This window comes from Hoplias malabaricus, chromosome 4, assembly GCF_029633855.1.
Source record: "Hoplias malabaricus isolate fHopMal1 chromosome 4, fHopMal1.hap1, whole genome shotgun sequence".
Classification (NCBI taxonomy): Eukaryota; Metazoa; Chordata; class Actinopteri; order Characiformes; family Erythrinidae; genus Hoplias; species Hoplias malabaricus.
In genome coordinates this window covers 61714808-61731964 of record NC_089803.1, presented here as the reverse complement: position 1 = coordinate 61731964, position 17157 = coordinate 61714808, and the positions used below count along the sequence as shown (strand labels likewise).

At 42.2% G+C, this 17157-nt stretch overlaps 1 long non-coding RNA gene across 4 annotated transcripts in view; it reads right to left on the bottom strand.

The window, feature by feature from the left end:
- Positions 1-5678: 5678 nt before the first annotated feature.
- Positions 5679-17157, bottom strand: part of LOC136695610 (uncharacterized) — an 80508-nt gene continuing 69029 nt past the window's right edge. For 2 of the 4 annotated variants that reach the window (XR_010802320.1, XR_010802323.1), the window contains exons 3-4: positions 16516-16596; positions 5733-6028 (exon numbers count right to left, since the gene is read on the bottom strand). This is a non-coding gene — a long non-coding RNA (uncharacterized lncRNA). Of the gene's footprint in view, positions 6029-16515; positions 16597-17157 lie in introns of all 4 variants that reach the window. The other 2 variants (XR_010802321.1, XR_010802322.1) reach the window with 2 other exon arrangements.

Genomic DNA, 17157 nt, shown 5'->3' with positions numbered 1-17157 from the left:
CACCTTTCGTTGGTGTCCTTACATGCCCATATTGTTGGAAAAGCGCCAGTGAAATGAGCTACAGATAACGGAGTGAGCGGATGGTCCTTTCCAAAGTGCCTTAAAGTTGACAAATGTAGTCTATTTTCTGGATATTTTGGGATCTTTGGGCCATTTGTGGACAGATGTCCCACTGTACATTGAATGATTGCAGCCAAAAACAACAAACTTTTTCATTTGTTGTCCACCATCTAGAGTTGTTGTCCACCATCTACGTCACAGGCAAGACGCCTATTAGAGTTTCCGAACACAGTTGGGGGTAGGACCAACAGTCTTTTAAACCTTATTTTTTTGAATTAGTAAGATATAATATGTTTTCTGACTATCAATAAACACAAGTTAGGAACTCAAATTCCACTGTATTTATTTGTTTGACACTTTCATATAGCTGGCGCTTAGCCTTTAAGGGGTGCTTGAAGCAACTAACCCTAACCCTAACCAAGCCCCAAGGAGTAATTCAGAGAAAGCTACAGAATTACTGAGTGCTACTGAGAGCTCATGGCATACTGCTATTAGCATTACCTTTTGCGCATGTACATAGGAGTAGATTCTGGCTGATTTTGACCTCTTCCTCTTCCCTGGGTGTACAAATTCATATTCATATAGATGAGGATTTCTTTGGTTTTCTGTTCATTCTGTTAATTTCACAGTTAATGTGAACATGTAACAAATCCTATTGGCAGTGTTAAAATTGGCACTATTTTAGTTGCATCTGCCCATGTGCATAATTACGTCATGTGGAGAAAATGGTGCACATTATGATGTCAAAATATTTTCATATGACAAAACAGTTTCTGAGCCTATTCACTTTACCAAGTTTCCTAACAGAAGCATTTTTTTGGATGAAAGTGCAAAAAAATGTTTCATAGAATGCATAGAAATCCAATGCATAGAAAGATATCCAAACATTAATGTTTATTGGGTTCTGTAACAATAAGAATGATACTGAAATGTATTGTGATGCATTGCTGAAGCACAGTGAGACTAATGAAATTAAATAAAAAATTAAAGTTAAAAAAAAAAGCACAGAATTATGTCAGGCTATCTCATCTATTATTGAGACAGGGCACAGAGAGGGGGGTCTAGATTGAGTTTCAGTCCTCCTCTGTTGTCTTTAAATATTCCTCCAGAGTAAGAGCTCTAAAGTTAACTTCAATTACAGCCGTGATTAGATCTACACATGCGTCCATTAGAGGATATTTAAGCTGCAGGGCCAGAAAGCCTGAGACATGGAACCGCCTCGAACACAAGGATCCGCCATATTGATTTACTTGCTGCTAGCTTTCCTTTGTTTCTCTTTGAGCAGGGTATTAAAAGGGTTTTTGCTTGGTATAACATGCAAACTGTACACTTGTTCCCTGATTGCGTCAGATGAACCTTGTTCTAAGCACTGCTACTGGACCAAACTCAACAAAGACCTGCAGCTGAAAACTAGACGCTCCAACAAACTTGACGCTAGATATTCACGTAGATGCTAAATGATTAATGAGTAAATAAGTCATGGTAGATACTGAATGGATCACTGAAGATACATAACTCCTTGCAGTTACAGAATAGTGGATGCTGAATGATTTATCATAGATACTGAATAATCCAATTAATCATTTTCAGAAATTTGAAATGGTACTTTAAGGATGTCAATGATGTTTTTAAACCAGAGATAATGGAATTGCAAATCCAAATCTTTCTTTTGTCGTGTTTGTTGGAAGGCCATACCTATTCTGTTTGAAGTCAGTCATTGCTCTGATGTCACACAAACTTTCCACAATGCTACTATAGAAATACATTTCATTTTAAAAAATGAAGGCAATGTTAAATATGCACGTTATGGACTGAAACTACAGCTAGAGCACAACAAAATGAGGCCTACTGCAAGCAAAGCAATGAGAAAACAGGAAAGAAACAGAAATGGCAGGAGGAAGACCATGAGAGGGACACAGAGACAGAGAGAGAGAGAGAGAGAGAGAGAGAAAGAGAGGGAACAAGATTAAAAAAGGGAGGGTAGAGAGGAGAGAGGAAGGGGCTGGCGAAGCGAGAGAGGGGAAGATATATGAGCGTCCTGAGCGATTGTGACAAGCATAGACCATATCAGCCACTGTTTGTTTGCACACCAGTCTCTTCTCCATTCGCTGTATTAAAGCTCTCTCTCTCTCTCTCTCTCTCTCTCTCTCTCTCATCACCTGACATGCAGCCAGATGTTAAAGGCCGATAACAACCACGGGCTGCTCCTTCTACCGCCATTACCTCCACACTTGCACACACACACACACACACACACACACACACATACACACACACTCAACCACCCACCCCCCACCCCCACAAAGCTGATAGAAAGAAAAATGGAAGCAAAGGCATCAAATACATTATGATACTCTCGACAATTTTTAAAATACAAAACAGAGGGGAAGCAAAGAGAGACAGAGAGAGAGACGGGCAGCAAGTGAGGAAGGGGGAGGATCAACATTGATTTATTGTAGGAGGAAAGAGCAAAATGGAAAGAAGTAGAAAAGAGATAAAGAGAAGATTGTGAGAAGAAAAAGAATTAGATACTGAAAGTGGAACTAGGAGAAGTGCAGAGAGAGTGGGGCAGAGAGATATAGCGGGAGAGGGAGAGAACGGTGAAAAAGGCAAAAAGGGAGAGAGACGACAGGGAGAAAGGAGTGAACGAGTTAGAGGAAAAAGAAAAAGAGGACAAAAGAGAGAGATTGCTAGAGAGAGACAGGTGAGAGGGTGTGACACAGGAGAGAGAGAGAGAGCGTTATACGAGAGCAGAAGGGAAATGGAACAAATGGCCTTTCAGAAAGCTTCCTGGCTGGGCTATGATTTTTCTCTGTCATAATCGGTTTATTTCATAACTACTTCTGCCGCACATCATCATTAGCTGCTGATAATGATATTATTCAACAGGGGGATGGAGAATTATGCTGCAGCTCTGCTATCTCATCAGTTTAGGCTTTATTTATTTATTTATTTATTTTTGTGTGTGTGGGGGGGGGGGGGGGGGGGGGGCTTCATGGCCATTTCCTCTGATGCCACGCTACTAGCTAATAGCGAGTTGTTTGTGATAGTAATTACGCTTTAATGATGGCCATGTCCATTGGTGGTGGTGCTGCTGAAAGATGGGGGGGGTGGGGGGTTTGCACAAAACACTCTGTAATTTCATTCTTTATTGCCTTTTCCACTGAACTCGTTTGTTCACTCAACACCACGAACTGACGGCTCCAAAGTGTCCAGCGCTATTTTGTCTGTAACTCATTTACAAGCAACTAAATGTCTTCCAGAGTAGGTTTGTTCTCTCTAATCTATGCTCTGTGGTGTCTCAGATGATTCTGATTCCAGGTCGTCTATCTGAAGCTCCAACCACAAAAAGCTGGAAGATGGACATGATTCTATAAATAGTCTTCAAAATGATGCACTGAAATGACCCGATACCAATATCTGCAACATTTCCAAAGGAATAAATTACATCAAAACTATCTTCTCTTTCAGTTTACTTTCAAGTTGGGAGTAACGGTCATTGTTAAATCTATCCAATGCAATATATCATAATGCTTGTGAACACTCCCTGTAAAATCTGTACCTGTTAACTCTAGCAGATGTTAAGCACACCATGCCCAAGGCCAAGAGTAGCATTAGGTGGTGGAACAATAGAACTATGTTTTCTGAAATGATGGCGCGCCACTCAGTGCCTTTAGGATGATGTTGGTGATCCAGAACTAATCATCCAACATCAGTACATGATCTCACTAAGGCTCTTGTGGAACAATGCCCTCAAATCTTCAAAGCAACGTTCTATCTTCTAGTTTAAATCCTTCCCAGAAAAAACAAACACATATCCCTATACAACCTGCTTTGTGCAGATATGTGTCCACTAATGGTACATTTTACAGGTCGTGTTGCTGTCACACAGCTCCAGGGAACTGGGGTTCCTCCGGGTGCTCCGGTTTCCACCCACGATCCAAAAACACTCGTTGGTAAGTGGATTGGCGACTAGAAGTGTCTGTAGGTGTGAGTGAATATGTGAGTGTGAGTTGCCCTGAGAAGGACTGACGGAACCTCCAAATAGGTTCCAGGCCCTCTGTGAACCTGAACTAGATAAGCGCTTACAGACAATGAATGAATGAATTCCCATATTATAAAGTGTTATTACAGATAGTTTCAGTTTTTGGACTGTAACAGGAAACCCATAGAGACACGGGGGAGCATACCGAACACAGGCAGTGACCCAATGCAGGGCTCGAACCCACAACCCCAGGACCCTGGAGCTGTGTGACAGCAAAACGACCTGCTGCACCACCCTGCCGTCCCCGAAGAAGAGACAATGCTGTCAAAATGATCACTGCTCACTTATTAGCGAGTGTCTTCACTTGCTGCAGGAACAGCTTCTGGAAGATTGCTGAGAGACCTTGACTGCATTCAGTCACATCAGCATGAGGCCAGGTGCTGATGTTGGAACAAACAAGACTCCAGCTCATCCAAAAAGTATTGTCTGGAGTGCCACTGCTAATAAGAAAACCATTCCACTGCCCCAAAGCCCAACTCTATGGGACTACAAACTCCTACGGCCAACATTTTAGTTTCAAGCTTTTATTTAGGGATAATACAAGCTGTGTGTGCAATGCTATCCACACTGGGTTTGCTCAGTATAAAATGATCGGACACTTTTAAACAACAATGTTATGAAAGTTACAACTTGTTTCAGCCAGGGTGATAAACAAAATGTTGTTATGACGTAGTCAGTAGGGGTGGGTTTTTAAAAAGATTATAAAGAATTGACTTGACTTGGTAAACTAATACAAAGCGAGGTGAAAACATCCTTGTGAAGGGAAGGAGAGACAGTGCTGTCAACATTAGCGTCTCTCACGAGTCTTCAGAGGGCTTTTTCTCGCCGTCTAATCAATGCGACGACGATGATAACAAGTCTTCAGCCTGTGACGGGGCCTGGGCTCCTCCGTATCAGACAAAGTCATCAGCCGAATTTTCAGCTGAGGGGCTGAGGGGGGGGGGCAACGCCGCTGCGTGACAAATACACAGGCCGTGCAGTGGGAAGATAAGAGCGCTAAATAATACCTGTGTGACAGGAGAGAGTAGAGGAGGAGGAGGGCGAGCATACAGGCCTGCCATTCTCAATGCACACACACACACACAGAGAGAGAGAGAGAGAGAGGCTATATACACCTAGGACACACATTAACATGTTTAATGAAGCTGGAAAAACAGTAAAATGCAGAAACATTGTGATAATAATAATAATATTATCAAATAAATAATAATTATTATTTTTAGATGCACCACTAATACTCCAGCTCATCACTGTGAAAGACCCCTGCCTTTCAGAAAACATGGTGACCGCTGCTTCTTATGTTAGTGCTTTTCTTAAGAATTCATTCATCATAAAGTGTGTCTACTAATTTCTGGACATGTACATTACTTACAGTTCTCCATTTTAATTATATGTTTATTTATTTATTTTGGAAATTGAGAGAGAGAGAGAGACAGAAAGAGAGAGAGAGAGAGAGAGAGAGAGAGAGAGAGAATGGCATAAAATGAAAGAGGGTGCTAGGAGACAGAATGAGAAAAAGAGAAAGAAAACATTCAGTGAACAGCATAAAAGTAGAGAGGGAGAGAAAGAGATAGAGATCAAAAGACAGAACCATAAAAAAGAAATGAAAGAGAAAAAAGTTAGCACATACAAACCCTGTAGCCCCGCTCTGCCTCTGAAAGGGAGAAAGAGATAAACATGGAGTGTGAGAGCGTGTGTGTGTGTGTGTGTGTGTGTGGGTGTGTGTGTGTGGGTTTGTCTGAGTTGAATAACACCCACCAGACCACCATCTCTAAGCCCACCTCGACTCCCGCTCTGTTGTTTATGAGGGATGTGAAAAATGTGTGTTTTATCGTCACTCCTGCTCTCTTTGATGTCCATCTTCTTAATCAGTTCTGTTTAGTCTTCCAGATGGTCATGCTGTGGTGAACTAAAAAGATCCAACTCATGTCCACACACACACAAACACACAAAACACACACACCATGGCACACTCTCATTCAAGCTTAAGACAACACTGTTTTCCAGAAATCCCCTTCTACAGGAATAAAAAAACTCAACTGACCCCATAAAGTATGGAACTAGGTACAGTCTCAGATCAGCTGTCACTGGGCTGGTCAGAGTGTGATAATGTACCATATTGTACCCTTTTTTTCTCACCAATTCAGTTGTTGTGAATTCCACCTGTTGGCGAACACTACCCCCTGCACTCACACACAAATGCACATGCGGTATGGTGGTGCAGCAGGTTGTGTCGCAGTCACACAGCTCCAGGGTCCTGGAGGTTGTGGGTTTGATTCCCGCTACAGGTGACTGTCTGTGAGGAGTTGGTGTGTTCTCCCTGTGTCTGCGTGGTTTTCCTCCCCCAGTATAAAAACACATATTGGTAGGTGGACTGGCGACTCAAAAGTGTCCGTAGATGTGAGTGTGTTGCCCTGTGAAGGACTAGCACACCCTCCAGGGTGTGTTCCTATCTTGCACCCAGTGATTCCGGGTAGGCTCCGAACCCACCACGACCCTGAATTGGATAAACGGTTTCAGATAATGAATGAAATTTGTTTTTATATAAAGTAAGTTATATAAAGTAGGTTTTGTCAGTCAAACACTGTCAAAAAAAAAAGATTTGGACTCTTCTTCCATCTCTGGGGCGAAGTGTCAAATCTTAATCACCACCCATTTAACTTCTTAAAAATGTGCTTTATCCGATTAACACAAAACCCCACGATTGGTCAAAATAATTCTATTTTGAGGAAACAATATGCAGTCTTTTTTTTGACAATGACATTACTCTTTTTCTTTTTCAAGGTCTCTATATATGTCTTTTATTTTGCCTTTATCTTTTCAGCTTTCTTTTTATTTCTTCGCTCATCATCTCATTCATTCTCTCCCATTCCCATTCAGTCCCCTTGTAGCCCCCCTCTCCCCCCCCCCCCCCCCCCCTCTCTCCTTTCCCTGTTATCACATAGTAAGGTGGAGCAGGACTCTGTTCTCCTTGAACAGTTCCCTCTGGCACACAGCTGTATCTTCATCTTCATCATCATCATCATCATCTGACCCCAGAGGCTAATGTATATCATCAGCCATAATCACAATCTCATCTCCTCGCACACACACACACACACACACACACACAAAAGCTGGAGTGTGTGGTATTGTTCATGGCTGTGTACTGATATGTGGATTTATCGGACGAGGCTCTGGTTCACGGTCAATCATAAAGACAAACAGACGTGAATTAAAGCCTCGGTCTGATACAAACACAAGGCTATCAGCTGCACGTTAGACTCACACACACTTGAGAATGGAGGGATGCAGCCTCCTGAGGAATCAAGAAGAGAATTCTTTCACCTGGTTTGTGATAAAAGTGTATTGATTCAGGGTCAGGGTTATACGCGAAGTTACCCCTGGCCTTAGCTATACTAACTGGCCAGTTTATTGGAAACACGTAAAATACATGTGCACTATGTAAGTGTGTTGGTTAGGTGCCACTTTAATAACTCCTATTTTTCTCTATTCTCTCTCTCTCTCTCTCTCTCTCTCTCTCTCTCTCTCTCTCTCTCTCTCTTCTCTCTCTCTCTCTCTCTCTCTCTCTCTCTCTCTCTCGCTCTCGCTCCTGAATTAGGCTGATGGCAGACTCTTGAAGTTTAAGCAGCAAAAGTCTGTCCATCCTTGGGCCAGGATTAATTGACTTCTGGAAGAAAAACACACACCTGTTCTCAAACACACACACACATGCTCGCACACACACACACACACACACACACACACACACACACACACACACACAGAGCAATAAGTGGATCAGAATCAAATCAAGCCCTTAACTGAGGGGGGAGGCTAAGGGCAAAGGAAAGAATGAAAAAAATAAACAGGAATTAAAGCTGGACGATCTATCAGCAGTCCCATCTACCTCTCACACACACACACACACACACCACACAGAATAAACCTTATCGCTTCTCACTTCATAGATTAAACAGCAACCCGCCGCCTCATGTTCAGATACCACACTGCCACCACTGACTGAAGGAGTGTGTGTGTGTGTGTGTGTATGTGTGTGTGTGTGTGATACATTAAGAGTTATTCAGAAAATAGCAAGCTTCTCTATGCATTCATGAGAAGCTTTGTGAGTTTGGAGGCCCAAATTTTATTGTTGGAGGGGTTTCACAACATAAACAAGTTACAAGTGATTACATTTAAATATTTGCATAATGCCTATTGATATGCAGCGCGGTGGTGCAGCAGGTAGTGTCGCAGTCACACAGCTCCAGGGACCTGGAGGATGTGGGTTCGATTCCCACTCCGGGTGACTGTCTGTGAGGAGTTGGTGTGTTCTCCCCGTGTCCATGTGGGTTTCCTCCGGGTACTCCGGTTTCCTCCCAGAGTCCAAAAACACACGTTGGTAGGTGGATTGGCGACTCAAAAGTGTGTGAGTGAATGTGTGTGTGTGTGCTGCTCTGTGAAGGACTGGCGCCCCCTCCAGGGTGTATTCCTGCCTTGCGCCCAATTATTCCAGGTAGGCTCTGGACCCACTGCGACCCTGAACTGGATAAGCGCTTACAGATAATGAATGATAATATGGTATGTATAATATATAACAATCATGTATTCACTTTATGAAATTACACAATTTAAATAAAAGGTCGAGCAAAATAAAGACACAGACCCTTCCACTTTCTGCACTTCAAAGCTGCAGACAGAACAGAGCTCACCTAAAGAGGAGAAAATCAGCAGAAAGAGTGAAGAGAAGAAGTGAGGAGAGAGGGACGAGTGTGGGAGGGAAGGGTAAAGGAAAAGAGGAGGAGAGGTAGAGGAGAGCAAGAAGAGAGGGGGCGAAAGAAGAGGACAAAGTGAGGGTGGAGAATGGGGAGAATGTGAGAGAGGGGGTTTATGGGTAAAAGAGAAGTAAAACCCGTTTAGGGAAACACCAGTGGAACCACAATCTGTCCAACCATTCAGCCCTGTGTGTGTGTGATTTAACAACAAAGAAAAGCATACACACACGGCAGGCCACAGATACACACCCACGCGCACATCCACACAAAACTTCAGCACACTTTCACTGTCTTTGAAACTAGTACTCACAAAAAAACAGCAGAAGGAACAGATCAAAACTTCATTTCAGGTCAAAACGAAGACTGAAAAGATTAGATTAGATTAGAACACAATTCTGCTGTTTAAGAAAGGGTCAAATATGAGTCTCCACAACTGTAGAACTCCTAACAACCTGGTAAAGTCTGACGTTGAACCACAGAATTGCACAGAAATGTGTTTAATACGACTTCCACCAATGTGCACACTGATTTACAACATTACCCTCATATATCCATGAGCTTAAACATGTGGACTCACAGGCAAGCATTCATAATAACACACACACACACCCAGCAGCACAGGAGGCCGAGTGCATCACGCACAAATACACAGTGATGGACTTTAAACTGAACAATGATGAAAGACTTGATCCTGTGTTAATCTCAGTTTGTCCTTGGGGTTAGAAATGGAATCATCAGTAAAAGAGAAATAATCCTCCCCCAGAATTTATACCAAACACACACAAACACACACACAGACATATGCACACACACAAACACACCCTCCCCCTTCACTGTCAGTTTTATTTCTTTTTATAAATACTTCACCTGGCCATGTTTTTCCAAAATGACATCATCACAGATAACTTATCTTTTCCTTCAACACTAATATAATTAAAGCATTCTCTCTCTTCTCGCTGGATTTTTTTCTCCCATTCCCTTTCTCACTTCTTATTTTGCTTAAAACTCTGCTATTTATTCTTTTACTCTCAATCTTTCCTGTTCTTGTCGGTTTTTCTCATTGTCTCCTGCTTAACTTGGGTCTGTACCTCTCCTCTTCTCTCTCATATTATCTTTTTGGTCCTAACCTTTCTCTCCTATTAGCACTCTTATTCATTCTCCATCTATCTCTCACTCCATCCACTTTCCCACCATCTTTCTTTTTCATTCTCTCTTGCCTCCCTGCATCCTGCACCTTCTCTCCTCTATTCACCTTCTCTCCTCTATTCTCTCTCTCTCTCTCTCTCTCTCTCTCAGCTGGACAGGTCAGCACAGAGCCTTCTGACAGCAATAACATTCAACAAACACAATGGCCTCTGAGACCAGTCGCTGATAAGGAGGAAAAGACAGACAGAGATTTAAAGCTTCTCTCTTTCACCCACCCCTTCCTTCCATCAGAATCATCTTTCTATCGGGGCACTCCTTCTCAATTCATTTACCTTCTTAGAGGCTCAACAGTTTTCGTTCTCTTCCAGTGTGCTGCAACTGACTTTAAAACCATCAATAATCTACCAAAGAAATCAACACAGTCATATTTTATTTACATCAATAAAGTTCCCTTTATGAACCTGTAACTGTTCACATCCTCGGAAACCCCTCTCTTGTAGCTCCACTTCGCTGGTGTACAGTTTGAGACTGTAGCTTATCTGTCAGAGCTCAGTTTGGGTTACTCATCGATAGAACAGTTTCTGACCACAGAGCAGCTCTTTACCAGATATTTTTGGTGGACCACTCTCAGCCTAACAGTGACACTGACATCCACAAACCCAAGCAACATCGCTGTATCTGATATGTTTACAACACTACCACACACACACACACACACAAACACACACACACCCAGCATTATGCCAAATAAGATCTAGACCACAGTGATTAACTGGGTGTTGAATGTATAACGTGGGGGTAAAAGCCTCCAAATACTAAAAAACATTTTTCTCAGTCTTTTCAAAGTAAACCAATGTGACATGCATCATTCTGGACATCATTATCCTAGTAACTAAATTAAACCTGATGAATAAGCTTACGTCTATTCAAATATATCTTGGCATTTCACAGAGATATGTTGTCAAGTACAAGAGATCAAGGCCTTTTTGTGTGTGTGTGGGGGGGGGGCAACAAGTGTGCCATCATCAACCTTATGTCAGAGTCAGCCAGTTTTCATCAGTATCTAGCTCTACAGTTAGCTCCTCTCCTTATCTGCATTGGCAGCCTCTCCTGACCCACAAATCCACTCATTTCTCTCAGCTATGTTCAATAAATTTCAATATATTTTTGTTGAATATATTCCACTGTGTCCTGTTAGGCTACGTTTTTGTTAGCCTCTTTATGCGCCCGTCTTGTACTGTTTCCAACCTTCAAAGATCAATGGCATAAGTACATGTGCTTTGTTTGTTATGAGTCCATGCTCCTCCTTTGCCCTGCTCTGGTGACCAATTGTTTCCAGGTGCTTCTTATGTCCTACCGTGTGTGTATGTGTGTGTGTGTGTCTCAGGCCTGTTCTCAGCCTCAGATTATGTTGTAGTATGTGTTGGTTAATGATGTTTGTCAAGTTTGATTTATTATCCAAGTTTCTGATGTCTCCTCTGCTGATATTGTCATTCTCATCATGGACAAACGGGGAATGTATTAAAGACCCTAGTTTCCTAGTGTTAAAATGCCAGAAGACACTTGTATGATAAACACCATGTAGCTGATGGATTTTCTGAAAACTAGGTGTTCAAGACCAGGAAAGCCTAGTTTTTAAGGAAATCCATCAGCTACATGGTGTTTATCATACAAGTGTCTTCTGGCATTTTAACACTAGGAAACTAGGGTCTTTAATACATTCCCTGTTTTTTAGAGTTGCTTGAGAAGCTTTGGTACTTCATATCAATTTGGTTGTTTACATGTGGTTTTTATTCTGTGATAATGTGGTACAAGAAAATGTAGGGCAGGGCTTGTAAAACTAACAAAAAAGTTATGTAGTTATAGTTATATAGTGTTTGGGTTTAATACTTTAGTGTTTGTAAAATTGGCAACTCACATTTAAAAATTTAGCACATTTAAAAATGTATTTAGCTTGTATTCATAACAAAATTTGTAGTCTCAGTTTGTTCTTTGTTCATTTTATGTAAAAAATAATTGTAGATATGTGACGGAGAAGACAAAGAAACAATTTCAATGTTTAATTGATTTGAAGAATCACAAATGTTTATTTATTAATTTAGTTTAAAAACAGGGTTCTGTTTTTGGCCATTACATGTGGAACATCTTCATTCATTCATTATCTGTAAGCGCTTATCCAGTTCAGGGTCGCGGTGGGCCCAGAGCCCACCTGGAATCATTGGGCACAAGGCGGGAACACACCCTGGAGGGGGCGCCAGTCCTTCACAGGGCAACACATACACACACACATTCACTCACACACTCACTTTTGAGTCGCCAATCCACCTACCAACGTGTGTTTTTGGACTGTGGGAGGAAACCGGAGCACCCGGAGGAAACCCACACGGACACGGGAAGAACACACCAACTCCTCACAGACAGTCACCCGGAGCGGGAATCGAACCCACAACCTTCAGGTCCCTGGAGCTGTGTGACTGCGACTCTACGTGTTGCGCCACCATGACGCCTACATCTTCATTCAGCTAACAAAAAAATTAAAAAAAGATTAGACCATTGGATTAATTTCGCTAATATTTAATAAAGCCGGGAGCTGTATTCCACTTCTGTTGGGACTCAGGTAAAATGTGTAGTTAAATAGACTTGCAAACCAAAGCTGGGCTATTTCAGGTAACACCAGGCAACAGAACTATAATGTAATGAATCTTGAATATGATCATGTGTGGGGTACTTTAACAATCGCAATCATATCACTGCATATCTTCACACTATTTCCCTTTACAACATAAAACCACAATGCAGCAATGGCACAAGAGACAGTCCTTGTGCCTGCACGTTTCAACAAAGTTGTGTATTTGGTCAGTAACTCAGTCAGTCCGTAAGAAGGCCTTGTCTAGATCAGCCTGTTAGGGGGTCTGGCAATAAAACTAACTTGCACTAACCTTGTTGCATGCATCCCTTTTAAAGTCTTTCTTCTCAAATCGAACACCCACATAAAATGTGACCAAAGACATGTTAACTGTGCTCTAAGTTCTGCTTTACTGTATGTTCACAACAGAAATGAAAAAAAAGTAATTTGACACAGAGAAAAATAAATAAAGCTTGAGATTTAGGGCCCAGTTTTGTAGATCAGTTTGAGTTCTTCCTTATAACCTCATTACCATCACATTCATTTCTCTCTCTCTCTCTCTCTCTCTCTCACACACACACACACACACACACACATACACACACACATGCATGCACAGCACAGCAGCATGTCATAATGCCAGCATCAAAGTTTTCAAAGCCGCTCCCTGTCACCTCATAAAATCCTGCAGAACAAATACAAGAACATTTACAGAGTGGACCGCGATACTGCTCTCTCTCACACACTCATAAACTTGCAGAATTGCTCACGGCCAGCTACCCACGATGCAGTGGGGTATCAGCGTGGTTGCACGCGCTCAGTGGTGACCGGAACAGCGTGTGTTAGCGTAGCGGCTGTTCTCTCTCTCGCCGTCATTCGCCCCTCTCCAGTTATCAGGGGCCCAACACTGCTCTCGTCGCAACGACAACATGGGGGGAAGCTACGCCACTGCAAAGGATTGTGGGGGATCAACATTTGTCTGCCGGTTCTCGCTGTCACTCATCATTACATTACGGCTCCCACTTTCAGCCCTGGTGTGTTTGAGCATTTGTGTGTGTGTGTGTGTGTGTGTGGCTTTTTGGTATCCCTTACAAAGAAACACACACACACACACACACACACACACACACACACACACACACACACACAAACACAAACAAACAGTTGGTTGGCCCATCTCTAAGACTGGATGCTGATGCTGGAGACGGAGAGTGGGCGGGACTGAGACGGCGAGTGGGTGGGACTTAGCTCCAGGCGATGCTCTTCTTTTGTGTCCAAAAGAAATCAAACGTAGGCCGAGGAAAGAAGGGGGGAAACACACACACACACACATGCTCACAAAATGGCCTCCAACCATTCCGCTGGAACCCTACATAGTGGTTCTTCTCGTCTCCTGGACCACCAGCGGGACCACCAGGGAGATATTCCAGAGAAGGTTTTTTTTTTTCCCTTTAATTGGTGTTAACCAGCTTAACAGTGACAGCGAGTTGAAGAGGGGTGACGTCAACATGATGAGTAGAAGGCCTGTGGCGAGATCTCACACACACAGACACACCATTACCATGTCTGGATAGACTTGTGTAAAACATGCAGAGCTATAGCACACACTAATGCCAGCATAATCACGCAAATACAATGCAAAGACAACAGAGTGATTCCAGCTGCCAGTGCTCCACTGTGATTGTGTGAATGACAACAAAGCAGGCTTCCAAATGCTAGATTGTAAATAATATTTTGAAAAGCAGAGGGCTTTACTGCTGACTAATACAAAAACAGCAGGAGAAGAGAATGGGGATAATGCTTAAGCATCCCTGCATGTGTACATTCATATGTTGAGCTTGTTCAGCTCTTTGAGGGTGCCACATGCCTCCATGTTGACAAACATTTGTGAATATTCAGTGGTTGTGGGGACAACTGGTGGTTCTCCGTGGTACATTGTTTCCCCAAAAGCTTGAGGAAAAATTATTGCTTATTCTCCTATATTACTCCTACAATTTAGCATCAAACATAAATGATATGACATACTTACCAAAAAAAAAAGCACAAAAACATATTGTTTTATATTTATAATAGTGTCGCACGGGCCACAGAAAGAAAAAGAGATTAAGGTGGTTTGGTTTAACTGGGATTACAAGGGGGAAATTACGGTGGAAAGTTTTTATTTGTCAGAGTGAATTTTGAAACTTTCACTGAAGAAACCTGGAAGAGAAACCAATTTCATTTTGGTTTTCTAAGTTCAAGGTTGGGGTTAGATTTGGCTGTAGACATGGTTCGATATCGCCGCTGTACTAAATGCAGGGGAAATTTCCATAAAAATAGCAAGTGTGTTTAGGCGTTGTCCCATTCATTTTGCAGCACTGGGCATGGCTTTAGTCGACAGGATAAGCTTCCAGCTGATCGTTAATGTGCAGCAGAATTCTAACACTGGGCTATAAAATGCTAGATAACCTCCTGATGAATAGCCTCCTTTAATATGCAGTGCATACACACTGACACTTTCCCTACCTCTGCCTTAGTCACAGCTTCAGTGCTCCACAAAACCACAGAGAGTCTGATGGCAAGCTCACAAAAGCCTGGGCACAGGGACGTTTACCTTTGCTGAAGCTTGCAAATATTAGAATACAGATTTTTCCTGCGGTGCAGTGGAGTAGACAGGGGCACTGGGAACTAAGCAGCAATGTGGGTTAGTTTATTTACAGAAATGGCCATCTGCTGTTACCAGGAAGGACAGGGCTCCTGAGAAGTGCAGGAGTGGAGTTACTGGCGCTTTCTGCCCAAGGGGAGAAGGGGATTGCTCCCTGAAATACAATCATGTCTCGTAATAAGAGATCACCTGAGATCTCCTCAGTCACACTCAGGCAGAAAATCCGCAGTCCATACAGCAAATGCCCGTAGAATTTTTACTGTTGTGTTCTAAGGATGAGAAGGATACATCTAAACTTTGGGACTGTGTTAAAGTTAGGGTGTTTTTACAGTGTTCTTTGATTTGTTTGGGTCATCTGATACCACAGTATTTGATTGCATGTTAAATTAGGGTACCATGTTGTTTTGGGGGGTGTTACTGGTTGGTTGAGAATGTGATTGTGGTGGGCATGGTGATGTCTTTTGGAGAACTGTTGCCTTTGAGACCATTATTATGTCAGATTGAGGATAATGGTGGAGAATGGTTGTTGGACTATGTCTGTGTCTTCTCTATTTTGGTGGAGTGATTGTTTCTGTTGCTGAATACTGGTATTTGTTGCAGAAGGAGGGCATGTTGGTAAATGATTAAGGTTAGTGATGGTCATTTTTATTGGTGAGTAATAACATGTAGATACCATAATTATGAGAATTGTGTCTGGTGGAAAAAAAAGATTGTAAGAGTTTGATGGAGAATAGGTCTGCATACACACACCTTAAACCCGATCATACAAGATCATCAAGCACCTCGAAACGGTCAGAGGAAAATGTTAAAATTTTACTGAAAACATGGATCCCCTTTTACCAATGTCCACTCAAGTGACTTGGGTTTTGCTTTGTTTTTCTTTGTCCAGAATGGGCACATTTTCCCCAAGGAATTAAAGGTATTGCACAAAGCATGGAACAAAAAGGCTGTGAAATACTATGCCATGATATTCCAGCGGTTCTTTGAATCAGAAAATGTCTGTGTTGCAAGATTTGCACATTCACATACTTTTAAAGGCGGATCAAATGAACTGCTATGACCTAGAACCTGAAGCCAGTGTATGAATACAACTTGGCGATTTTACTGGGTGTAGCATTGGAGGACCGCACACAGGTTAAAGATTAGTAAAGAACTCAGATTAGAATCCAAACACTACTTAGGTCTCAGCAAAGTCTGTCTAAATTTGATCACCCCCAACAGGAGATGAAGTACAACTTACCATTCATGATGACAGAGCCGGTCAAGTTGGCTGTTAGTGTGTGGATCTTGGTGCCAACATCATGAGTATCTCCAGTGAGACCTGTACAAATGAAAGTAGAGAGGAATTATAAACTATAAAGAAAACAGAAATGAGAGCACATTCAGATGAGAGTGAAGTTTAAACCCAATCTGAGCAAAATCAATAAAATACATTTAAGAAATGAATTTCAGATGACACTACTGATAGACATTGCTAGAACAAAAGTGATATGGCCTGGCAGAGGGGGAGTCACTGAGTGTTGTAATGTCTGCTAGCATATGTGTGTGTGTGTGTGTGTGTGTGTGTGTGTGTGTGTGTGTGAGAGAGAGAGAGAGAGAGAGAGAGAGAGAGAGAGAGAGAGAGAGAGAGAGAGATTGCACTGTGATCCTCTTCAGGAAAACGCAACAGGGACCTCACTCATCTCTTTTTCTTTCTCCATTACTCTCCCTATCCTTCTTTTTCATACGCTTTATGCTTTATATCCTCGGCTCTAGCCCATCTCACTTCAATCCAGAAGTTTGTAGACACCATCTACCCTTACCGAACTGAGCTACTTTAAGATACATCCTTTGTAGACTCGTGTTCAACTGAGCACACTCAGCTTGTATAATCTCCACAAAA